The sequence below is a fragment of the Engraulis encrasicolus genome, chromosome 22 (genome assembly GCF_034702125.1).
Source record: "Engraulis encrasicolus isolate BLACKSEA-1 chromosome 22, IST_EnEncr_1.0, whole genome shotgun sequence".
Classification (NCBI taxonomy): Eukaryota; Metazoa; Chordata; class Actinopteri; order Clupeiformes; family Engraulidae; genus Engraulis; species Engraulis encrasicolus.
Genome location: NC_085878.1, coordinates 42937488 through 42944987, shown reverse-complemented (window position 1 = coordinate 42944987; position 7500 = coordinate 42937488). Strand labels below are relative to the sequence as shown.

The following is a 7500-nucleotide window of genomic DNA, read 5'->3' as shown; positions in this document are numbered from 1 at the left end:
GACATGTTTATGGCACAGCGGGAATAGGCAGCGAAGGCAAGGACCCAGCCAAGGCTTTTTTAATCTCTTCAGACGCTTAGAGGGCGTCAGCATCATTTAAAACATCATCACTTAAACATGGGTGTACCCCGCAAAGCTAAAACTGGGAATATTCTTTTTCTCAACTCGTGTACACTCAAGTGCAAACACACACACAGACACACACACACACACACACACACACACACACTCACACACACACACACACACACACACACACACATACACACACACAGAGGAGAACAGAGAGACAGACAGACAGACAGACAGACAGACAGACAGACAGACAGACAGACAGAGAGACACACACAGCCATAACATCCCTTTCTATTCACTCCACAGTCCGATCTCAGGCTTCCAAAATAGACTGTTTCCACAGTCACACCTGTAGGTGTAAGGATTGACAGGCACGGAGGGAAGAGACCACAGCCCACCCAGGATCTTGCTGAAATGTAAGCCAGTCGCCCACCCATTGGCTCTACAAACTCTGGGGGTGCTTCCGCCATTTGGGCACTTCACTCCTGAGCTACGGTTTAGTAAACATTTCACCAGAGGTTTAGTCTTGTTGACAGGACACAACAGGAAGCAATCGTCAAATATGTGTTAATGGGATTGATTCAGAGTCATTTCATTGTTTCAAAGATACACTGGTAACGGTTTCCCCATGTGAAAACTAAGAACATTTGGAAAATGCATTTATATGATCTCAAAGCAATACCTTGCTGAAAATGTAAGCTACCACAACATTTCTGGGAAACAAGTTGGGAAAGTCTTTCTTCTGTTGACAGTCAGGAACACAGTTCATGCTTGCCCTGCTGCTGGCTTTTCCCATTTTCTCCAATTTTGTTCACCTGACTGAACCCAAACCACTGGCACTTTGGACGATCTTAAGAAGAGCATACAACACTTAGAGAGTACTCTGGGACCAAATGCACTCTAGAAGATGTTAAATAAACCCTCTAAGCATTAAATAAACAGTGTGCAGTACCTTCACACACTCAGCCTGTTAAAATGCTTTCCACCCCTTGACCTCAGCTGTCCAATGTGATGAAAGCAGCTTTCTGGTCTTTCCAGGACACCCTCAGTGCAGACTGACATCCATGACGAAATTTTTCACAAATCATCGACTCTTTACTGAAAGCTGTGTGACATGTAATATCACTTATTATTACTTGTCTTATTATGTTATTTTTGTGACAGAGTAATCCACCTACATTTCTCAAGCAAATAAACAAATAGACAGCAAAATAAACCACAAAAATGGGCTCATTCTCTGTCGAGACTTGCCATAGCCTCTGAGAGGGCAGTTCATCTTACCAGAAAAGACTCAACAACATTGCTAGGACATTACCAGATTAAGTCTTGATCGTTACAACTTTGCTGCCAATTAGATCATAACACAGGCTCTGGGAAAAGGGGTTAAAGGACTCTTGGCTGAACTGCCACAGAATCTAAATGACTCGACATGTTAAGGTGCTTAGTGCTTCACATCTTTAACAGCGTGCTCTGTGTTCAATGACCCATTGACTGCTGACCTGCCACTGACTGTTCCTGGCCACTGCACTCACCTGCTGACTCAATGTTGAGTCCACAGACCTAGCTGTCTAACCCCTGCATGGGCCGCACTAAACACTCACATATCCACTATAGCGCACACACACACACACACACACACACACACACACACACACACACACACACACACACACACACACACACACACACACACACACACACAGTCCCCTACACCATGACACAAGGTTCCTTCCTTATCCCACAATGAGGCCGTGCTTAAAACTTGAACATGTTACATCACTGTGCTGGAGTGCCCTTTAACAAGCACAGCTCAAGATCAACTTATGCAGTCAAGGTCTTCGTGCTGCACTGAGATCATTTTAATTATGCAAATTCACCGTCCGATGTTAAACAAACTGTATTCCTGAATTAGGTCACCATATGGTTCTTAGGTGAAGTGAATTTAAGGAAGGAACTTTCTATAAATTACATAACAGCCATTGCCAGGGCCGCTGACAGCTTTGGCTGGGCCTGGAACAAAGTCATCCGAAAGCCACACACATACACACACACACACACAATTGAGGCAGTCGGTTCATATGCAAAATAGGGAGGCGGAGCACTCGAAGGGTCACAGGCAGCCTCAAAATGAATGGCAGTGAACGAGGAGCCCGTGCATTGAAGGATAAAACTCGCTGTTTTGAACTAATACTCGTCCGGGGAAACTTCCTTCAAAGTTCACAGCCTGCCTCGTGAATTCAGGGAAATGACAAAAAAGTGGGATAATCATACGTACATCCAGATGACCACGAGCACTTGTAGAATCCACAGTCCCCCCCTATCAGCTCAGTTTGACAGCTGTCAGAACGCACCCAGCGAGCGGGGCATTCGGAGGGTACACTATTTACAGCCTTCTCGCTATTTAACCCATGCCTGCAGTTAGGGGCGCTGTCGAGACGAGAGCGCAGCCCATTCATTCTGAATGTAGTCTGCAGTCCTCCGTTGGCGCCCCTACAGTGCAGTACCTGGCGAGTGGAACCTCTCGTAATAGAACTTCTCCGAGAGCGTCTTGACAGCTGTCACACTGAGCTGATAGGGGGGGGGGACTGTGGATTCTACAAGTGCTCGTGGTCATCTGGATGTACGTATGCTTGTCCCACTTTTTTTGTCATTTCCCTGAATTCACAAGGCAGGCGGTGAACTTTGAAGGAAGTTTCCCCGGACGATTATTAGTTCAAAACAGCGAGTTTTATCCTTCAATACGCGGGCTCCTCGTTCACTGCCATTCATTTTGAGGCTGCCTGTGACCCTCCGAGTGCTCCGCCTCCCTATTTTGCATATGAACCGACTGCCTCAATACATTCAATATAATAAGGAACCATTTCTGGACCCCATTTTCCATGAGCCGAGCCCTGGCCATAGCCATATGTAGCACCGCCTCGGTCGTTACAGGGTGAAAGGGTGAAAGGTGAGTTGTTGGTGTATCATTCAAGCTTTTTATGACATCCTGGTGCAATGGAGAGCATGGGTGTCAATCCCAGGTTTAGAGAGTAAAATCCATGCCACATGTTCACCTCTAAAACACAGGTGATCTCACTGAGAAGCTGATCAGATGTGGTCATTATTACCAACTGATTTGGAACTGGTTGGAACAAATTTGGGAGGTCTTCTTTAACTTAGTGACCCCAGAAATGCAGCCTCTGCTGTAGAGGCCAGTGGCCTTTTGTAAGTCCATATAACTCTGTTATTATAGGCAGCACAGCACTGCACAGTGCATGGGGAGATTCCCTCTGCTCTCTAACCACAAACAAGAGAGACACAGCAGCAGAGAGAGAGAGAGAGAGAGAGAGAGAGAGAGAGAGAGAGAGAGAGGCCGCCTAGAGCGCCGGGATCATCTTACAAACACAGCACCTCTCCGGTATGTGTCTGACTGCTTTATACCACCAGGGTATGCATGCATACAGTGTGTGTGTGTGTGTGTGTGTGTGTGTGTGTGTGTGTGTGTGTGTGTGTGTGTGTGTGTGTGTGTGTGTGTGTGTGTGTGTGTGTGTGTGTGTGTGTGAGAGAGAGAGAGAGTGTGTGTGTGAGTGTGCGTGCGTGCGTGCCTTGGCGCATGCACGTATGGGCATGTCTCTGCCTGTGTGACCTCTCGGCGCAACCCCTCCAATTGCAGACTGTGTCATGCCACAACAATGCTCAGAAAAGAAGATGCAGGATACAAAAATGTGAGAAATGTAGTCTGCGTAGCAAAGGCTAGCCTACTGACAGCTAAAGCCGCCCCTGAATGTCAACCATGCAATCTTGAAACTGGCTGAACCTATTTAAAACAACTGCCTTCCACAGCTATACACAGTCTGCAACATTCTACAGTAATTTGTCGTAACTTGTGTGCTGACAAATCCATGCAGGGACACAAATGGTATTTTAGCATACAGAAACAAATTTGACAACAATGTAAAAAATATTGTAGTTTTTACAGTAACTTATTGGAAGCTAAAGGAGTCCGGTGTTTCTCATTAATTCCAATTCTGCATGGGGTGCATGACGTATGATAGGAGTTGTCCAGATAGTCAAAGCTAGAGTACACTGACTGAATCAGCGACTATTTGTACCGAAGGGATACAACAATACCATAATCACAGACAGCGGACCAGCAAAGTTAATTCACTTGTTGTCACGTTATTATTACAACTTGTGCTAATCTGTGGGAGGCCGTCAAACGTAAGATATGAGTGGTCAAGTAGGCCTGATAACGATTTGAATGACAGTTCTTGTGGAATTGCACAAAGGTAACGAGATCAAGAGTTGAGACGCGAGTGTTAACAGAAAGCACGTTTCCCTGTTGCCGCCAGGTTGTGCGTGAATGAAGATCTGTCAGTCCACGAGACAGAAGACAAAATGTTCACTTGAATCTCTGTACCATGTTACTTCTAAATAGCCTCTATGACAGTTCTTGTGTGCTGGACTCATCAACCAAGCCAAGCGTAATAATGTAGTTCTACACGTTTTACAATGTTGCCATTTCTGGATAGTATCCAACCGGTCACCTAGTTGCCTGTAATCTTCGGAGGAATAACGGGTAGGTTCTCGCTAGAAAAAATGTCATGTCATAGGCTAAAAAACTTACCACAAAGGGAAATGAGCGTCCGTCTAAGTCCTGGGGATACGAGCTCTGATAAAGTGCATTATCTTCTTCTGCAAAAGGTTAAGGTAAAATTGTGTCAAAGTGTTTCAAGAACAGCATTGCGCTTAGTGTGCCGACCCGACTGTGTCCTCCGCCATTTTGGTTGTGATGGGGAATCCGTGGTACGCACAAAGTCTTGTGACGGTGGCAGTGGAGTCGTCATGCCACTCAATGGTCTAAACTTAGAAGAGTCTGTATTGCCTCGCGCGCAGTTCGACTCTACACCATATGTTCACCCTCAATGTTAAAAACGGATAGTCTTAGTAGTGTAAGTCTTATTTGCTTTAGTGTGAGGGCCTAGTTTTTTTTGTTTGTTTTTTTAATAACGGTTGAACACTTTAAACAATGTGCAAAAAGAAAGAAAATAATAAAATCATTGGAATTGTAATAAAGTGTTTGTTGGGAGCGCTACAGGTGCACCAGAACAACTGTCAAATGCCCTCCTCCAAAATGCCAGACTTCAACTCTGGTACTGTCAGGTGCTGTCATCATTATTGCTGCATTAATAGTCAACCACGCGTAATAACTCATCCACACAGCATGCATAAACATCCCACTAAAACAGAAAAATATAGGCTTTATTGCCCCACCTCTCAACTGTGCACCACGTTTCTCCACTTTCTTCTATGGTAATTTTATTATAGGCCCCTATCTTATTTATATTTTTATTTGATTCGTTTGACTAGTAAGTGAGATGCACAATTTAATGTTAAATCCTAGTATTATAGGTTGGGAATAATGCCTCAAATGACGACAGTTATTTATTCTAATGACACAGTGCCCTCTAGTGGAAGTGTGGGCTACCGACTCTGTGTGCGCGCGCGTGTAACCTATTTTGTGGAAATGCTTCTAAAAATGCTTCTAAAACCAGGCATTTACCATGAAATCATTAATCCAAATAATAATAATTTCCCCATACTCCTAAATGGTATAGAAAGAGGATCACAGTAATCCCAAGAAGAAGTAGGAAATAAGTTCTTCTTTAGATAGGCCTAGCCTGTAGGTCTACAAGGGAAGAAATCAGGGCCAGGACTGAACCCTCCCCCACAATCACCTCCTTGTATAATAAGTAGCTGTATCTTATGTTAAGTAAACACTCTCATGCAGGGAAGATGCACTGAAGAAAGCTGACAGGGCTGAGGAGAACCATAAAGGCGTTGTCCCAGCCCCAGAAAGAGAGGTGTCCAGAACAGGCAGGCCGGCCAAAGTTGTTAGCGTCCTTGGGTGCGCTATAGGGGCCAAGTGGAATGAATAACATTCTTTCCTGATCATGTAGGTAAGCAGGGATTGTCCACAATGTGTTACCATAATGCATTCCATTCCACCAGTGGAACACACCGTCATTGAAAAGTTAACTATCATAGGCTACTAGGCCCTACACTAGATATAACACAGGGCTAATGCACCACAACTTGATCATTGCCATTTTTAACGCCATGTCTCAACAACATCATTAGCAGCAATACAATTATATAGGCTATCAGTACTACATGATTGAATCATTAGGCTATTACTACCGTCCTTATATTATTATTGTGTTGTTGTTAGGCTATTATTGTTATTATTATGCTCAAACAATGCAAGTTCAAATGTGCAGGTTTTTTTATTTATTTAAATACTTGTTAATTATCTGGAAGGTTACAGGGAGGGACATTTTACTCCTTTTCTACATACAGGCACCACGCACAGCTTGCAATGAATAGGCCTATATGCATGATTAAGCTATTTGCTGCATCGGGAAAATGTACGATGATGTACTTTTGTATTCATTAGTAAAAGCAAAATACTCTTTCTCAGCATAGGTTTGTGTGCATTCACATTGCGGAGTAGCGTTTCAGCCAAAACAATGGCCAGGTAATTCTTGAGCAAAAGATCAGGTTCTACCGAGATTTGAACTCGGATCGCTGGATTCAGAGTCCAGAGTGCTAACCATTACACCATAGAACCGCCCTCTTGCGGACGATGCATAACATTGGACTTAAATCACAAAATTCTGAGGCGAAGTTCGCTTTGTCACTGATGTAACAATTTGTTACAAGAGGATACTTGCGTTGCAACAATGTTTAAAAAAAAAACCTCTTGGTGTTACAATGTTTCTACTCTAACCGGAATCATGTGTGCACGCGGCGCTATGAAGCCAAACGTTCTTTGATGAAGCTTCTGTTGTAGGCTAGAACGTGTATGAAGCGGGGACTCCAGTTGGAGATGGCGATAGTCCTGGCACTATGAATTAATATCCGTTGTTGGGCAAACCGTGAGCAGCTAGTTCCACTTGTGTGGAGAAAATGTCCAAGTAGGCTAGGCTACCACCAGAACTGTGCAGTCTAAGCAATCATTGTCAAGATTGTTCTGTCATTGTACCTCAGTGGTGGAACAATCTCCTAGAGACAGCAAGACTTTGGCACATCTCTTTCAACCTTCAAGAAGCAAGTGAAGACTCGTGCTCTACTACGCTAATGCTTGAGCTGCCCCAGTCGAGCCCCAGTCCCTTGCCAGACTAGCCTATATCCATACATACCTTCTGGTGTAAACACGTGGTTTATATGAGCTGTATGCACCGCGGCAAGAATGAATGTTATGAAAATGTACCCCACCATTCTGCACATGAGCTCACCGTACATAAGGGACGGGGTACTCCGGTGTCATTTCGCAACAAGTGAGTCGAAAGCCCACAGCACGTGACGATAGAGTTCCGCAAAACACAGGAAGGTAATTCCAAAGAGCAGCAGCCATTCCCACAAGATGCAAATCTAGGCTATTAT

The 7500-nt window shown here is 44.3% G+C and overlaps 1 protein-coding gene and 1 non-coding gene across 7 annotated transcripts in view; both read right to left on the bottom strand.

The window, feature by feature from the left end:
* The window catches only part of LOC134439184 (C-myc promoter-binding protein-like), a 65288-nt gene extending 60434 nt beyond the window's left edge, over nt 1-4854 (bottom strand). For all 6 annotated transcript variants that reach the window (XM_063189063.1, XM_063189065.1, XM_063189067.1 and 3 more), the window contains exon 1: nt 4682-4854. The gene's annotated coding sequence lies outside the window, so the exon portion shown is untranslated. The remainder of the gene's footprint in view (nt 1-4681) is intronic.
* Nucleotides 4855-6613: 1759 nt separating this feature from the next.
* trnaq-cug (transfer RNA glutamine (anticodon CUG)) lies at nt 6614-6685 on the bottom strand. The gene has a single exon. It is a non-coding gene; the product is annotated as a tRNA-Gln (tRNA).
* Nucleotides 6686-7500: the final 815 nt, after the last annotated feature.